Here is a 19123-nt window from a genome sequence, read left to right on the forward strand (position 1 = left end):
TAAGAAAGGTTGATTCACATCTTGGAGTCCCTCCCCCCATTTGCTAGCTTGATTTTGTTGTTTTTCGTCCAATTTGTTGGATCTTGTGAGATTTGGTTGGATCTTGTGAGATTTGGTTGTTTTCATCCACGAATTTGGAGTTTGGCAAGTGGATCTACCCATCTTCCTGCTTCCCCACCTTCCAAACCCTCGAAATTGCCTTACCTTGGAAAATCCCCATGGATCCGGATCCTTTCATCTGCTCCCAGCACACCCCGTGCACACGGGCCCTCGAGACCCCGTGCACATGGGACCCCGTGCACACGGGCCTCACTTACCCCGTGCGCACGGACCGTCCAGTAACTTTCGGCCATCTTTTGTTTGCACCATTTTGCTTCGATACCAACACTCGTGTTCTTCCGCACTATTTCTCGTGGTTGTTTGAGTTTCGGACAGCGGTTTCTCTTGTGTCCTAAGGTGTTTCGGCTACTTAGGCGCATTTGGACATCATCATCGCCGCCACTCGATCATCAACTCGGACACCACACCGGCTTCAACAACTTCATTCTTACCACACGATCGGACGGTAACCTCGACGACATCTCATTTTGCTTTTGCATTGATAACCCGAGCCATTTCGTGTCGCTTACCCATCGAGACTAGCAAGTTGAGAATTGTCAGGCCACGCTATTGTGCACCGTAGTGATCTTGTTACCATCTTAGTGCCATAAGTCTCTCCCGTGCATATCTTACATACTTGTCTCATATTATAGTTAGCTCTAGCTTCAAAAAAATAAAAGCTTTTAAGCAAAAGAGGAGCAACAAAAAGCTTGTAAGCAATAGCATCGAGTCATTTTTGCATATCATCTTTGACACCTCATACGTATCATAGTTGGGATTGAAGATGTCACGTTTTTTTTACAGGTTGGTGCACATGCATATCTAGCCCATTTGAGCAATCGAGCTAGCGTCGCTCCAGTATTCGCACAACAAGAGCATTTTACGTGGTTGCACATTTTGAGCTCACCCCTTGGTTGTGCGGATCCCATCTATCTTTCGTGTGTGTGTTCCTAGTGATATCATTGGATTTGATCTATTTGTTTTTACTTGCATTTTTGTGAATCTTCTCAACCTTATCGATATCTTGACTAACATTTGCTTGAAATTTTTTCCACCATCCTAACCGAGCTCCTCCATAAGCCTTTTACTTGTAGGTGTGAGTAACAATTCCCGGTACCAATTCCCCTATTATAGCATCGTGAGATCGTACTTGTTACATCCACAATCTTCGGAAAAGGTAACTTTGGTTTTGTTCTCTCATTTTTCCTACTCACCACCACTTTCTCATGATGGACAGGCCCAGTTCTTCTACCAATCCACTCTTCCTAGAACAAGATGACAACATGAAAAACTTCATCACCAAGTCGCAACTCTTTGGCGCACATCGAGCTTTGCATCAAGAACAACTTGCTTTGGGCGACCGCATCGACAATCTCGCCCCCGACCTACGACAATCCGAGCAACATACAAGGGACTACTTCGACACATCATTGAGTTCCCTCAAAGAAGATATCCGAACCATAATGGTCAATCGCTCTTCTTCAACTTCGTCCTCTTCAAGACAGAGCCGCTCAAGTCGACACGCCGACGACACCATCTCCGGTGCAAGTACACCGTCTTCGAACACTTCTCGACGTGCCGCGCGCAACGAGCATCACGCAAACCTCAATCCTCTACGAGACACCGACTCACAAGAGCATCGACGACGTCAAACCCAAGAAGCCTTTGCGCTAGCACGAGAAAGTCAACGACAATGCCAACATGAAGAGGAAGAACGCGCGCGTCTACACCAACATGCACAAGATGCCGAGACACAACATCAAGAACAACAACTCCATGACGAGCAAGCACTGGCGGCACAACAAGCTCTAAGCGATTCGAGTCGAGCCGTTGCTGACCGAGGCCGTCAAGCCCGTGAACAAGAGGAAGCACTTCACGAAGAAATTCAAGAACAAAGATTTCAAGCTCGCGTGCATTGTCAAGTTCCTCCTCGAGCTCGTGAAGCTCCCCCACAAGCTCGCCAACACCATCAAGTTCATCGAGAGCATGAAGACAATGGAAATCCTCCACGACAAGAGTAACATGAGGTTGACAACTCTCCTTTTCAAGAGCACCACGAGTTGAACAATCATCTACAACATGGGTGTCATCATCCCCGACCCCAATACAATGGAGAGCAACGCTACGGCAAGCTCAAGTTCACCATGCCCAAGTTCAACGGAAGCAACGATCCCGAAGAGTACCTTTCATGGGCACTAAAAGTTGATAAGATCTTCCGTTTGCACAATTATGCAGAAGAGAAGAAGATCGCGATGACATCCCTTGAGTTCCAAGACTATGTCCTTATTTGGTGGGAACAGGTCATTGAGCGCCGAGAGGCAAGAGGTGATCCACCCATCACTACTTGGGCACAAATGAAGGATGTCATGAGAGCACGCTTCGTACCTACCTACTACAACCGCGATCTCTTCAAGAAACTCCAACAACTCAAGCAAGGAACCAAGAGCATTGAAGAATACTACAAGGAGATGGAGATTGCAATGATAAGAGCCAATGTCACAGAAGATGATGAGCAAACAATGGTACGCTTCTTGAATGGCCTCAACCATCCCATCAAGAAGATCGCCGACTTCCAACCATACTCAAATCTCATCGAGCTAGTGCACCAAGCCACCAAAGCATAACGCCGAGTGTAAGATGACTTCAAATATGCCAATTACTCGTCAAAGACCTATGGCTCCTCTTATCAAGCTCCCGCGACTTCGACAACTCCTACCTCAACTAGAGAATCACCAAGTACCGGCGACAAGTCAAGTTCCAAGAAAGCTTCATCAACTACAAGCCATCCTCCTACGAGCAACTTCAAGCCGAGAGCTTCATCATCATCAACCCCAATCGATGAGACCGTCAAGACGAGTTCCTTCAAGTGTTTCACTTGCGGAGGCCGAGGCCACAAGTCCTACGAGTGCACCAACAAGCGAACCATGGTCTTCAACGACGATGACACTTATGACTCCATGAGCGAAGGTGAAATGGAAGCCCTCGAGCAAGTCGCCATGCACCGCCAAGTGAACAATGAAGAAGAACAAGTCTTTTGTGTTGAATATTCAAGTCCCGCACTTGTTGTCTCCAAAGTCTTGACTCTCCAACATCACCAAGAAGAAGACCAACGATGCCACATATTCCACACCAAGGCCGGCATCAATGGCCAATCCGTCAAGGTCATCATCGATGGAGGGAATTGTCATAATCTCGCAAGTGAAGAACTTTGCTCCAAGCTCCAAGTGCCCAAGACGAAGCATCCACATCCATACAAAGTGCAATGGCTTAGTGACTCCGGCACTATCCAAGTCGAGCACCGCGTACAAGTCTCCTTCAAGATCGGCGCCTACGAAGACACCTTGCAGTGCGATGTTGTTCCAATGACCGTTTGTCATCTTCTCCCTGGACAGCCATGGAAATTCGATAGAGGAGTCGTACACAACGGACGAACGAACCACTACATCTTCAAGATGAAGGGCAAGGAGTACGTCCTCTGTCCAATGTCGCCAAGTCAAGTGATCGCCGACAAGCAAGCCACCCATCGCGGAGATCATAGTGAGAGAGCGAGACACCAAAAAGAAAGTGAGCGCCGCAAGCCAAAATCGAGTGCCTCCACGATGAGCGAAAACAAGAACCTAGTTCTATTTGCCACCAAACGTGAGATGAGAGAAGTGTGTGAGTGTTGGAAATATGCCCTAGAGGCAATAATAAATTGGTTATTATTATATTTCCTTGTTCATGATAATCGTTTATTATCCATGCTAGAATTGTATTGATAGGAAACTCAGATACATGTGTGGATACATAGACAACACCATGTCCCTAGTAAGCCTCTAGTTGACTAGCTCGTTGATTAATAGATGGTTACGGTTTCCTGACCATGGACATTGGATGTCGTTGATAATGGGATCACATCATTAGGAGAATGATGTGATGCACAAGACCCAATCCTAAGCCTAGCACAATATCATGTAGTTCGTATGCTAAAGCTTTTCTAATGTCAAGTATCATTTCCTTAGACCATGAGATTGTGCAACTCCCGGATACCGTAGGAGTGCTTTGGGTGTGCCAAACGTCACAACGTAACTGGGTGGCTATAAAGGTACACTACAGGTATCTCCGAAAGTGTGTGTTGGGTTGGCACGAATCGAGACTGGGATTTGTCACTCCGTGTAAACGGAGAGGTATCTCTAGGCCCACTCGGTAGGACATCATCATAATGTGCACAATGTGATCAAGGAGTTGATCATGGGATGATGTGTTACGGAACGAGTAAAGAGACTTGCCGGTAACGAGATTGAACAAGGTATCGGGATACCGACGATCGAATCTCGGGCAAGTATCGTACCGATAGACAAAGGGAATTGTATACGGGATTGATTAAGTCCTTGACATCGTGGTTCATCCGATGAGATCATCGTGGATCATGTGGGAGCCAGCATGGGTATCCAGATCACGCTGTTGGTTATTGACCGGAGAGTTGTCTCGGCCATGTCTGCATGACTCCCGAACCCGTAGGGTCTACACACTTAAGGTTCGATGACGCTAGGGTTATAGGGAAAGTATGTACGCGGTTACCGAATGTTGTTCGGAGTCCTGGATGAGATCCCGGATGTCACGAGGAGTTCCGGAATGGTCCAGAGGTAAAGATTGATATATAGGAAGTATGGTTTTGGCCACCGGAAGTGTTCCGGGCATCACCGGTAGTGTACCGGGACCACCGGAGGGGTCCGGGGGTCCACCAGGTGGGGCCACCAGCCCCAGAGGCCTACATGGGTCAATAGTGGGAAGGGACCAGCCCCTAGGTGGTCTAGAGCGCCTCCCACCAAGGCCCAAGGTGCCTCCAATAGGGGAAGGGGGCAAACCCTAGGGCAGATGGGCCCTAAGGCCCACCCTAGGTGTGCCTCCCCCTCTCCCCCTTGTGGCCGCCACCCAGATGGGATTTGGGGGCTGCCGCCACCCCTAGGGAGGGAACCCTAGGTGGGGGCGCAGCCCCTCCCCTCCCCTATATATACTTGAGGTTTGGGGCTGCCCAAGACACACGATTCAATCTCCTTCTTGGCGCAACCCTACCCCTCTCCCTCCTCGTCTCTTGCGGTGCTTGGCGAAGCCCTGCTAGAGTACCGCGCTCCTCCACCACCACCACCACGCCGTCGTGCTGCTGCTGGATGGAGTCTTCCCCAACCTCCCCTTCTCCCCTTGCTGGATCAAGGCGTAGGAGACGTCACCGGGCTGTACGTGTGTTGAACACGGAGGTGCCGTCCGTTCGGCACTAGGATCATCGGTGATTTGAATCACGACGAGTACGACTCCATCAACCCCGTTCACTTGAACGCTTCCGCTTAGCGATCTACAAGGGTATGTAGATGCACTCTCCTTCCCCTCGTTGCTAGCTTACTCCATAGATTGATCTTGGTGATGCATAGAAAATTTTGAATTTCTGCTACGTTCCCCAACAGTGGCATCATGAGCTAGGTCTATGCGTAGTTACTATGCACGAGTAGAACACAAAGTAGTTGTGGGCGTCGATATTGACAATTATCTTGCCGTTACTAGTCTTATCTTGATTCGGCGGCATCGTGGGATGAAGCGGCCCGGACCAACCTTACACGTACGCTTACGTGAGACCGGTTCCACCGACTGACATGCACTAGTTGCATAAGGTGGCTGGCGGGTGTCTGTCTCTCCCACTTTAGTCGGATCGGATTCGATGAACAGGGTCCTTATGAAGGGTAAATAGAAATTGGCAATTCACGTTGTGGTTTTGGCGTAGGTAAGAAACGTTCTTGCTAGCAACCTATAGCAGCCACGTAAAAACTTGCAACAACAATTAGAGGACGTCTAACTTGTTTTTGTAGCATATGCCTTGTGATGTGATATGGCCAAAAGGATGTGATGAATGATATATGTGATGTATGAGATTGATCATGCTCTTGTAATAGGAATCACGACTTGCATGTCGATGAGTATGACAACCGGCAGGAGCCATAGGAGTTGTCTTAATTTATTTATGACCTGCGTGTCAACATAAACGTCATGTAATTACTTTACTGTATTGCTAAAGCGTTAGCCATAGTAGTAGAAGTAATAGATGACGAGGCAACTTCAAGAAGACACGATGATGGAGATCATGATGATGGAGATCATGGTGTCATGCCGGTGACAACGATGATCATGGAGCCCCGAAGATGGAGATCAAGAGGAGCAAAATGATATTGGCCATATCATGTCACTATTTGATTGCATGTGATGTTTATCATGTTTTACATCTTATTTGCTTAGAATGACGGTAGCTTAAATAAGATGATCCTCACTAAAATTTCAAGAAAGGTGTTCCCCCTAACTGTGCACCGTTGCGAAGGTTCGTTGTTTCGAAGCACCACGTGATGATCGGGTGTGATAGATTCTAACGTTCGAATACAATGGGTGTTGACGAGCCTAGCATGTACAGACATGGCCTCGGGACACATGCGAAACACTTAGGTTGACTTGACGAGCCTAGCATGTACAGACATGGCCTCGAAACACGAAAGACCGAAAGGTCGAAGGTGAGTCGTATAGAAGATACGATCAACATGAAGATGTTCACCGATGATGAGTAGTCCGTCTCACGTGATGATCGGACATGGCCTAGTTGACTCGGATCATGTAATCACTTAGATGACTAGAGGGATGTCTATCTGAGTGGGAGTTCATAACAGGAACTTAATTATCCTGAACATAGTCAAAAGGTCTTCGCAAATTATGTCGTAGCTCGCGCTTCAGTTCTACTGTTTAGATATGTTCCTAGAGAAAATTTAGTTGAAAGTTGATAGTAGCAATTATGCGGACTAGGTCCGTAAACTGAGGATTGTCCTCATTGCTTCATAGAAGGCTTATGTCCTTAATGCACCGCTCAGTGTGCTGAACCTCGAACGTCGTCTGTGGATGTTGCGAACATCTGACATACACATTTTGATAACTACGTGATAGTTCAGTTAAACGGTTTAGAGTTGAGGCACCAAAGACGTTTTAAAACATCGCGAAACATATGAGATGTTTTGAGGACTGAAATTGGGATTTCAGGCTCGTGCCCACATCAAGAGGTATAAGACCTCCGGCGATTTTCTTAGCCTGCAAACTAAGGGAGAAAAGCTCAATTGTTGAGCTTGTGCTCAGATTGTCTGAGTACAACAATCATTTGAATCGAGTGGGAGTTGATCTTCCAGATGAGATACTGATGTTTCTCCGAAGTCATTACCACCAAGCTGCTAGAGCTTCGTGATGAACTATGATATATCAGGGACATATATGATGATCCTTGAGATATTCGCGATGTTTGACACCACAAAAGTAGAAATCAAGAAGGAGCATCAATTGTTGATGGTTGGTGAAACCACTAGTTTCAAGAAGGGCAAGGGCAAAAAGGAATACTTCATGAAACGGCAACAGCTGCTGCTCTAGTGAAGAAACCCGAGGTTGAACCCAAACCCGAGACTAAGTGCTTCTGTAATAAGGGGAACAGCCACTGGAGCAGAATTACCCTAGATACTTGGTAGATGAGAAGGCTGGCAAGGTCGATAGAAGTATATTGGATATACATTGTGTTAATGTGTACTTTACTAGTACTCCTAGTAGCACCATGTTATTAGATACCGGTTCGGCATCTAAGTGTTAGTAAACTCGAAATAAAAGGCCTCGGAGTAAACGGAGACTAGCTAAAGGTGAGCTGGCGATATGTGTTGGAAGTTTTTCCCAAGCTTGATGTGATCAAGCATCGCACGCTCCCTCTACCATCGATATTGGTGTTTGCGTTGAGCATAGACATGATCGGATTATGTCTATCCCAATACGGTTATTCATTTAAGGAGAATAATGGTTACTCTGTTTATTTGAATAATACCTTCAATGGTCTTGCACCTAAAATGAATGGTTTATTGAATCTCGATCGTAGTGATACACATGTTCATGCCAAAAGATATAAGATAGTAATGATAGTACCACCTACTTGTGGCACTGCCACGTAAGTCATATCGGTATAAAACACATGAAGAAGCTCCATGTTGATGGATCTTTGGGCTCACTCGTTTTTGAAAAGTTTGAGACATGCGAACCATGTCTATTGGTGTATATGCATGAAGAAACTCCATGCAAATGGACCATTTGGACTCACTTGATTTTGAATCACTTGAGACATGCAAATCATACAACATGGGCAAGATGACTGAAAGCCTCGTTTTCAGTAAAATGGAACTAGAAAGCAACTTGTTGGAAGTAATACATTTTGATGTGTGCAATCCAATGAGTGCTGAGGCGTGTAGTGGATATTGTTATGTTCTTACTTCACAGATGATTTGAGTAGATGTTGAGTATATTTACTTGATGAATCATGAGTCTGAATTATTGAAAGGTTCAAGTAATTTCAGGGTGAAGTTGAAAGATCGTCGTGACAAGAGGATACAATATCTATGATATGATCATAGAGATGAATATCTGAATTACGAGTTTGGCACAGAATTAAGACATTGTGGAAATTGTTTCACAACTAATACAGCCTGAAACACCATAGTATGATGGTGTGTCCGAACATCATAACTGCACCCTATTGGATATGATGCATACCATGATGTCTCTTATCGAATTACCACGATAGTTTATGGGTTAGGCATTAGAGACAACCACATTCACTTTAAATAGGGCACCACGTAATTCCGATGAGATGACACCGTATGAACTATGGTTTAGAGAAACCTAAGCTGTCATTTCTTAAAAGTTTGGGGCTGCGATGCTTATGTGGAAAAGTTTCAGGCTGATAAGCTCGAACCCAAAGCGGAAAAATGCATCTTCATAGGACACCCAAAACAGTTGGGTATACCTCCCGTCTCAGATCTGAAAGCAATAAGGGATTGTTTCTAGAATCGGGTCCTTTCTCGAGGAAAAGTTTCTCTCGAAAGAATTGAGTGGGAGGATGGTGGAGACTTGATGAGGTTATTGAACCGTCTCTTCAACTAGTGTGTGGCAGGGCACAGGGAGTTGTTCTTGTGGCACCTACACCAATTGAAGTGGAAGCTTATGATAGTGATCATGAAACTTCAGATCAAGTCACTACCAAACCTCGCGGGATGACAAGGATGCGTACTACTTCAGAGTGGTACGTAATCCTGTCTTGGATGTCATGTTGCTAGACAACAATGAACCTACGAGCTATGGAGAAGCGATGGTGGGTCTGGATTCCAAAATGGCTCGAGGCCATATAATCCGAGAGAGGATCCATATATGAAAACAAAGTGTAGACTTTGGAAGAACTACTTGATGGTCATAAGGCTGTTAGGTACATATGGATTTTAAAAGGAAGACGGACAATGATGGTAAGTATCACCATTAAGAAAGCTCGACTTGTCGTTAAGATGTTTTTCCGACAAGTTCAAGGAGTTGACTACGATGAGAATTTCTCACCCGTAGCGATGCTTAAGTTCGTCAGAATCATGTTAGCATTAGCTGTATTTTTCGATTATGAAATCTTACAGATGGATGTCAAAACAAGTTTTCTTACCAAGTTTTCGTAAGAAAAGTTGTATGTGATACAATAGAAGGTTTTGTCAATCCTGAAAGATGCTAACAAGTATGCAAAGATCTAGCAATCCTTCTAAGGACTGGAGTAAGCATCTCAGAGTTGGAATGTATGCTTTGATGAGATGATCAAAGATTTTGGGTGTATGCAAAGTTTATGAGAAACTTGTATTTCCAAAGAAGTGAGTGGGAGCACTATAGAATTTCTGATGAATATATGTTGTTGACATATTGTTGATCAGAAATGACGTAGAATTTCTGGAAAGCATATAGGGTTATTTGGAAAGTGTTTTTCAATGGAAAGCCTGGATTAAGCTACTTGAACATTGAGCATCAAGATCTATAAGGATGGATCAAAACGCTTAATGGTACTTTCAAATGAGCACATACCTTGACATGATCTTGAAGGTTTTCAAGATGGATCAGTCAAAGAAGGAGTTCTTGCCTGAGTTGTAAGGTATGAAGTTAAGACTTAAAGCACGACCACGGCAGAATAAAGAGGAAGGACGAAGGTCGTCCCCTATGCTTTTGTCGTAGGATCTATACGGTATGCCGTGTTGAGTACCGCACCTGATGTGTGACTTGCCACATATCTGGCAAGAGGGTACAAAGGTAATCTAGGAGTAGATCACCAGATAGCGGTCTAAATTATCCTTAGAGGAATAAGGATATGTTCCTCGGTTATGGAGGTGATAAAGAGTTCGACGTAAAGAGTTACGTCGATGCAAGCTTAACACCTATCCGGATAGCTCTGAGTAGAGATACCGGATACGTATAATGGAGCAACAATTTATAATAGCTCCAAGTAGAACAGTTATTTGAAATGGCTCCAAATGTAGTGTAGTAGTTGCATCTACAAGATGACATAGAAATTTGCGAAGTACATACAGATCTGAATGTTGCAGACCCATTGAATGAAACCTCTCTCACAAGCATAACATGATCAAACCCAAAACTCTTTGGGTGTTAGTCACATGGGGATGTGACCTTGAGTGTTAATCACATATCGATGTGAACTGGATTATTGACTCTAGTGCAAGTGGGAGACTGTTGGAAATATGCCCTAGAGGCAATAATAAATTGGTTATTATTATATTTCCTTGTTCATGATAATCGTTTATTATCTATGCTAGAATTGTATTGATAGGAAACTCAGATACATGTGTGGATACATAGACAACACCATGTCCCTAGTAAGCCTCTAGTTGACTAGCTCGTTGATTAATAGATGGTTACGGTTTCCTGACCATGGACATTGGATGTCGTTGATAACGGGATCACATCATTAGGAGAATAATTTGATGGACAAGACCCAATCCTAAGCCTAGCACAAGATCATGTAGTTCGTATGCTAAAGCTTTTCTAATGTCAAGTATCATTTCCTTAGACCATGAGATTGTGCAACTCCCGGATACCGTAGGAGTGCTTTGGGTGTGCCAAACGTCACACCGTAACTGGGTGGCTATAAAGGTACACTACAGGTATCTCCGAAAGTGTGTGTTGGGTTGGCACGAATCGAGACTGGGATTTGTCACTCCGTGTAAACGGAGAGGTATCTCTGGGCCCACTCGGTAGGACATCATCATAATGTGCACAATGTGATCAAGGAGTTGATCACGGGATGATGTGTTACGGAACGAGTAAAGAGACTTGCCGGTAACGAGATTGAACAAGGTATCGGGATACCGACGATCGAATCTCGGGCAAGTATCGTGCCGATAGACAAAGGGAATTGTATACGGGATTGATTAAGTCCTTGACATCGTGGTTCATCCGATGAGATCATCGTGGATCATGTGGGAGCCAGCATGGGTATCCAGATCCCGCTGTTGGTTATTGACCGGAGAGTTGTCTCGACCATGTCTGCATGACTCCCGAACCCGCAGGGTCTACACACTTAAGGTTCGATGACGCTAGGGTTATAGGGAAAGTATGTACGCGGTTACCGAATGTTGTTCGGAGTCCCGGATGAGATCCTGGACGTCACTAGGAGTTACGGAATGGTCCGGAGGTAAAGATTGATATATAGGAAGTATGGTTTTGGCCACGAGAAGTGTTCCGGGCATCACCGGTAGTGTACCGGGACCATCGGAGGGGTCCGGGGGTCCACCAGGTGGGGCCACCAGCCCCGGAGGCCTACATGGGCCAATAGTGGGAAGGGACCAGCCCCTAGGTGGGCTAGGGCGCCTCCCACCAAGGCCCAAGGCGCCTCCAATAGGGGAAGGGGGCAAACCCTAGGGCAGATGGGCCCTAAGGCCCACCCTAGGTGCGCCTCCCCCTCCCCCCTTGTGGCCGCCACCCAGATGGGATCTGGGGGCTGCCGCCACCCCTAGGGAGGGAACCCTAGGTGGGGGCGCAGCCCCTCCCCTCCCCCTATATATACTTGAGGTTTGGGGCTGCCCAAGACACACGATTCAATCTCCTTCTTGGCGCAGCCCTACCCCTCTCCCTCCTCATCTCTTGCGGTGCTTGGCGAAGCCCTGCTGGAGTACCGCGCTCCTCCACCACCACCACGCCGTCGTGCTGCTGCTGGATGGAGTCTTCCCCAACCTCTCCTTTTCCCCTTGCTGGATCAAGGCGTAGGAGACGTCACCGGGCTGTACGTGTGTTGAACACGGAGGTGCCGTCCGTTGGGCACTAGGATCATCGGTTATTTGAATCACGACGAGTACGACTCCATCAACCCCGTTCACTTGAATGCTTCCGCTTAGCGATCTACAAGGGTATGTAGATGCACTCTCCTTCCCCTCGTTGCTAGATTAGTCCATAGATTGATCTTGGTGATGCGTAGAAAATTTTGAATTTCTGCTACGTTCCCCAACAGTGAGAACCCATCTAGTGTCCTACACTACGTCCTCGTGTGCAAGGACAATGCATCACAAACTAACACTTCTCACACTCTTCCTCTAGTGTTGTCTACTCTTTTGCAGGAATTTCAAGATGTTTTCCCCGATGAGCTACCTCCGGGAATACCTCCACTACGAGGCATTGAGCACAACATCGACCTCATCCCCGGAGCACCGCTTCCAAACAAAGCGCCCTACCGCGTCAACCCCAAGGAGTGGGAGCCGTGTCTCCCAATCGCCAAGTTCGCCTACAACTGTGCAAGACATTCGACTACCGACAAGTCCCCCTTTGAGGTCGTCTATGGATTCAACCCATTGTCCCCTTTGAACATTCTTCCTCTACCACTACAAGAGCGCATCAACATGGACGCGAGCGACCGAGTGAATCACCTCAACAAGATGCATGAAGATACAAGGCACACCATAGAGCGCCAAGTACAACGACTCGCGACCAAGCGCAACTCCAACAAGTTCCCAATGGTGTTCCAACCGGGTGACCTAGTTTGGGTACATCTCCGCAAGGATCGTTTTCCCAAGAAGTTCAAGTCCAAGCTCCTTCCAAGAGCCGATGGCCCATTCAAGGTACTCGCACGCTACAACGACAACGCCTACAAGGTCGACATCCCACGAGACAAATACAATGTGAGCAACACATTCAACGTCAAAGACTTGGCCAAGTACCATGGTGATGAAGATCACGATCCGTGGACGGATCTCTCCCAAGGGGGGGGGGAGATGATGCGGAGCATCCTTCCATCATCCCCATGGACTCTACACCAACACATCAAGCCCCATGTGGACATATGACAAGAGCTAGAGCACGTGCTTTGGAAATCGAGGTGAACTCCTTCCTACTTAGCTTGCATATGGATAAGAATGGAACATTGTTGCTACCTCACCAAGATACGCTATGTCTCATTAGGTATGAAGAGGAACACCACCAAGAGGCTCAGGAGCACCCCCAAGGAGAATAGGAACCACCCCAAGGCCATGCAGACCAAGACAGAGTGCAACAGCAGGAAAACTGGAAGTCCCTGGTGACCCCGTGTGCACGGGCCCCCGAGACCTCGTGCCCACAGACTATCCAGGGAGTTGACGCTGGAGCACCCCGTGCGCATGGGCATGTACCGTGCCCACGGGACCCCCGTGCGCACGGGCCCAACTTACCCTGTGCGCACGGGCCTCCCAGGGATGGACGGTTGTGATCCCCAATCCGAACCCCTCTTCATCTAGTTCGACCCCAAGACTATATAAACCGTACCTAGGGCTATGTGTAGGGTTAGCAAAGTATGAGATGAGATATTTGTGAGCTTTTCTCCTTCTACCTTCCCACTTGTGGGATCAAGGCCCCTTTGGGAAGAATCCTAGTGGATTTCAAGACCTCCTTTAGGAGAAGACTATCTTCAAGACCTCATCTCCTAGGAGTGGGAAGAACTTTGCCATTGTATCTTTCCTTTGATTGTGTTTGTGACTTGTGGATCTTGTATTGCTATTCTAGTGGATGTGTAATTGGGGAATTGTTTGAGTGATCTCCTCTTTGTGTTCTTGAGAGTTTGCCCTTTCCCCCCACCAAGTGTGAAAAGATCCCCCTCTAGGATTTCATCCTATATCACCTATACAATTTACCATTGTATTGGGTGTGTTGGGGACACAAGAGACTCTTTGTTATTTGGATGCAGGGTTGCTTGAGAGAGACCATCTTCATCCTACGCCTCCTATGGATTGATAAACCTTAGGTCATCCACTTGAGGGAAATTTGCTACTGTCCTACAAACCTCTACACTTGGAGGACCAACAACGTCTACAAGAAGAAGGTTGTGTAGTAGACATCAGAATCCATCTAGCTACTAGCTATGGACCCATAGGTCTGAAGTAAACTACACACGCTTCATCGGAGAGGCAATGGTGTTGATGTAGAAGCCCTACATGATCGATTCCTCCTCCGGCAGGATGCCAGAAAAGGCCCAAGATGTGATCTCATGGGTACAGATCGTTGCGACGATGGAAAAATGGTTTCGTGGATCCCCTGGATGTTTTGGGGGTATAAGAGTATATATAGGCAGAAGAATTAGGTCAGGGGAGCTACGAGGGGCCCACAAGGTCGGGGGGCCCACCCCTAGGCGCGCTCTCCATCCTTGTGGCCGCCTCGAGGCTCCTCTGACTTGTACTCCAAGTCTCTTGGGTGTCTTCTAGTACAAGAAAAATCATGGCAAAAGTTTTATTCCATTTGAACTCCATTTGGTATTCCTTTTCTGCGAAAGTCTAAAACAAGGAAAAAAACAAAAACTGACACTGGGCTTTAGTTTAATAGGTTAGTCCCAAAAATCGTATAAAATAACATATTAATGCATATAAAACATCCAAATCAGATAATATAATAACATGGAACAATAAAAACTTATAGATACATTGGAGACGTATCAAGCATCCCCAAGCTTAATTCCTGCTCGTCCTCGAGTAGGTAAATGATAAAAACATATTTTTTTGATGTGGAATGCTACCTAACATATTTATCCATGTAATTATATTTATTGTGGCATGAATGTTGATACGTCTCTGTCGTATCTACTTTTCCAAACACTTTTGCCCTTGTTTTGGACTCTAACTTGCATGATTTGAATGGAACTAACCCAGACTGACGCTGTTTTCAGCAGAATTACCATGGTGTTATTTATGTGTAGAAACAAACGTTCTCGGAATGACCTGAAACTTCACAGAGCAACTTTTTGGAAAATATAAAAAGATACCTGCAAAAGATGAAGGCCAGGGGGCCCACCACCTGTCCATGAGGGTGGGGGGCGCGCCCCCCTGCCTCGTGGGGCCCCTGAAGCTCCTCCGACTCCAACTCTATATATTGTGTTTCGGGGAGAAAAAAATCAGAGAGAAGAATTCATCACGTTTTACAATATGGAGCCGCCGCCAAGCCCTAAAACCTCTTGGGAGGGCTGATCTGGAGTCCGTTCGGGGCTCCGGAGAGGGGAATCCTTCGCCATCATCATCATCAACCATCCTCCATCATCAATTTCATGATGCTCACCGCCATGCGTGAGTAATTCCATCGTAGGCTTGCTGGACGGTGAGGGGTTGGATGGGATCTATCATGTAATCGAGTTAGTTTTGTTAGGTTTTGATCCCTAGTATCCACTATGTTCTGAGATTGATGTTGCTATGACTTTGCTATGCTTAATGCTTGTCACTAGGGCCCGAGTGCCATGATTTCAGATCTTAACCTATTATGTTTTCATCAATATATGAGAGTTCTTGATCCTATCTTGCAAGTCTATAGTCACCTATTATGTGTTATGATCCGTTAACCCTGAAGTGACAATAATCGGGATACTTACCGGTGATGACCGTAGTTTGAGGAGTTCATGTATTCACTATGTGTTAATGCTTTGTTCCGGTACTCTATTAAAAGGAGGCCTTAATATCCCTTAGTTTCTGTAAGGACCCCGCTGCCACGGGAGGGTAGGACAAAAGATGTCCTGCAAGTTCTTTTCCGTAAGCATGTATGACTATATTCGGAATACATGCCTGCATTACATTGATGAACTGGAGCTAGTTCTGTGTCACCCTAGGTTATGACTGTTACATGATGAACCGCATCCGGCATAATTCTCCATCACCGATCCATTGCCTACGAGCTTTCCATATATTGTTCTTCGCTTATTTACTTTTCCGTTGCTATTGCTATCATCACTACAAAATACCAAAAACACTACTTTTACTGCTGTTACCTTTTGCTATCATTACCACTACTATCATATTACTTTGCTACTAAATACTTTGCTACAGATATTAAGTTTCCAGGTGTGGTTGAATTGACAACTCAGCTGCTAATACTTGAGAATATTCTTTGGCTCCCCTTGTGTCGAATCAATAAATTTGGGTCGAATGCTCTACCCTCGAAAACTGTTGCGATCCCCTATACTTGTGGGTTATCAAGACTATTTTCTGGCGCCATTGCCGGGGAGCATAGCTCTATTCTTTGAGTCACTTGGGATTTATATCTGCTTATCATTATGAAGAACTTGAAAGATCCAAGAACTAAGATTTATCCCTCAACTATGAGGGGAGGTAAGGAACTGCCATCTAGCTCTCCACTTGATTCACCTTCTATTTTAAGTAAGCTTGCGACACCTAAACCTGCTTCTGCTATTTGTTCTATTATGTCGCATGTTATTGATGATGCTACTTCTGCCATACATGATACTTATGATGAAACTACTTCTATGCTTGATACTACTGTGCCACTTGGTGAATTTCTTGATGAACAACTTGCTAGGGCTAGAGAGATTGAAAATATTGAATCTGATAATACTGATGAAATTGATGATGAAGACTTGCCTATTATTCCTGAGGGTTATGTTTTTGATAAAGAAGCTTCTTTAGCTATTTTAGCTTGCAAAGATAGACACAAACTTAAGAGGTTCTTAGCTAAATGGAATAAGCAATCTCTAAATGCTAGGATGAAACCTGACCCTGCTTTTGCTACTTCACCTATCTGTGTTACTGATAAGGATTATGAATTCTCTGTTGATCCTGATATAATTACTTTGGTTGAATCTGATCCTTTTCATGGTTATGAATCTGAAACTGTTGTGGCACATCTTACTAAATTAAATGATATAGCTACCCTGTTCACTAATGATGAGATAACTCGCTACTTTTATATCCTTAAAATATTTCTGTTCTCATTAAAGGGTGATGCTAAGATATGGTTTAGTTCTCTTGATCCTGGTTGTGTGCGTAGTCCCAGGATATGATTTATTACTTCTCTGCTAAATATTTCCCTGCTCATAAGAAACAAGTTGCTTTAAGGGATATATATAATTTTGTGCAAATTGAAGAAGAGAGTCTCCCACAATCTTGGGGGAGGCTTCTCCAATTACTTAATGCTTTGCCTGATCATACTCTTAAGAAAAATGAAATACTCGATATCTTTTATAATGGACTAACCGATGCCTCCAGAGATTACCTGGATAGTTGTGCTGGTTCTGTTTTCAGGGAAAGAACACCGGATGAAGCTGAAATTCTATTGAATAATATGTTGACAAATGAAAATAATTGGACACCTCCGGAGCCAAGAGCCTATTCCTAAACCAACTCTGAAGAAGAGGGGTATTCTATTTCTCAGTCCTGAAGATATGCAAGAGGCAAATAAATCTATGAAAGAAAAAGGTATTAAAGCTGAAGATGTTAAGAATTTACCTCCTATTGAAGAAATACATGGTCTTAATTTACCGCCTGATGAAGAAACATATGATCTTAATCCATTAACTATTGAAGAAACTCATGGTCTTGATAACCCGACACATGTAGTAAAGGTAAATTCTCTCTATAGATATGATAGAGCTGAAATCCCATTTACTAAGTTTGCTAGCCCATGCTTAGATGAGTTTGATAAATTTATGGTTAAGCAAGAAGAATTTAATGCTTATTTTGGTAGACAATTGAAATACAATTCAAATATGCTTGAACACTTGGGTGATTATATGGCTAATGTCAAAGGTGAACTTAAACTTATTAGTAAACATGCTTCTATGGTTACCACTCAAGTAGAACAAGTGCTTAAAGCTCAAAATGATTTTCTCAATGAATTGAATAGTAAAGATAATGATAATGCTGTTAGAGTTATGACTAGAGGTGGTAGAATGACTCTTTGTATCCTGAAGGCCATCCTAAGAGAATTGAGCAACATTCTCAGAGAAATAATGTGGATGCACCTAATCCTTCTAAAAAGAAGAAAAAGAAAAATGATAGGACTTTGCATGCTTCTAGTGAACCTATTACTGAAACACCTAAGAATCCAAATGATATTTCTATTTCTGATGCTGAAACTCAATCTGGTAATGAACCTGAAACTAGTAATAACGTTAATTATAATGTTCATGATGATGCTCAACCTAGTAATGATAATGATATAGAAATTGAACCTGTTGTTGATCTTGATAACCCACAATCAAAGAATCAACGTTATGATAAGAAAGACTTTGTTGCTAGGAAACACGGTAAAGAAAGAGAACCATGGGTTCAGAAACCCATGCCTTTTCCTCCCAAACCATCCAAGAAAAAGGATGATGAGGATTTTGAGCGCTTTGCTGAAATGATTAGACCTATCTTTTTGCGTATGCGATTGACTGGTATGCTTAAAATGAATCCTTATGCTAAGTACATGAAAGAAATTGTTACTAATAAAAGAAAGATACTGGAAGCCGAAATTTCCACCATGCTTGCTAATTATACTTTTAAGGGTGGAATACCAAAGAAACTTGGAGATCCAGGAGTACCCCCTATACCATGCTCCATTCAAAGAAACTATGTTAAAACTGCTTTATGTGATCTTGGAGCCGGTGTTAGTGTTATGCCTCTCTCTTTATATCGTAGACTTGATTTGAATAAGTTGACACCTACTGAAATATCTTTGCAAATGGCTGATAAATCAACTGTTATACCTGTTGGTATTTGTGAGGATGTGCCTGTTGTAGTTGCAAACTTTACTATTTTAACGGACTTTGTTATTCTTGATATTCCCGAGGATGATAGTATGTCTATTATTCTTGGAAGACCCTTTTTGAATACCGCAGGTGCTGTTATTGATTTCACTAAAGGCAATGTCACTTTTCATGTTAATGGTAATGAGCATA

Source organism: Triticum aestivum, chromosome 3A (genome assembly GCF_018294505.1).
Source record: "Triticum aestivum cultivar Chinese Spring chromosome 3A, IWGSC CS RefSeq v2.1, whole genome shotgun sequence".
Lineage (NCBI taxonomy): Eukaryota > Viridiplantae > Streptophyta > Magnoliopsida > Poales > Poaceae > Triticum > Triticum aestivum.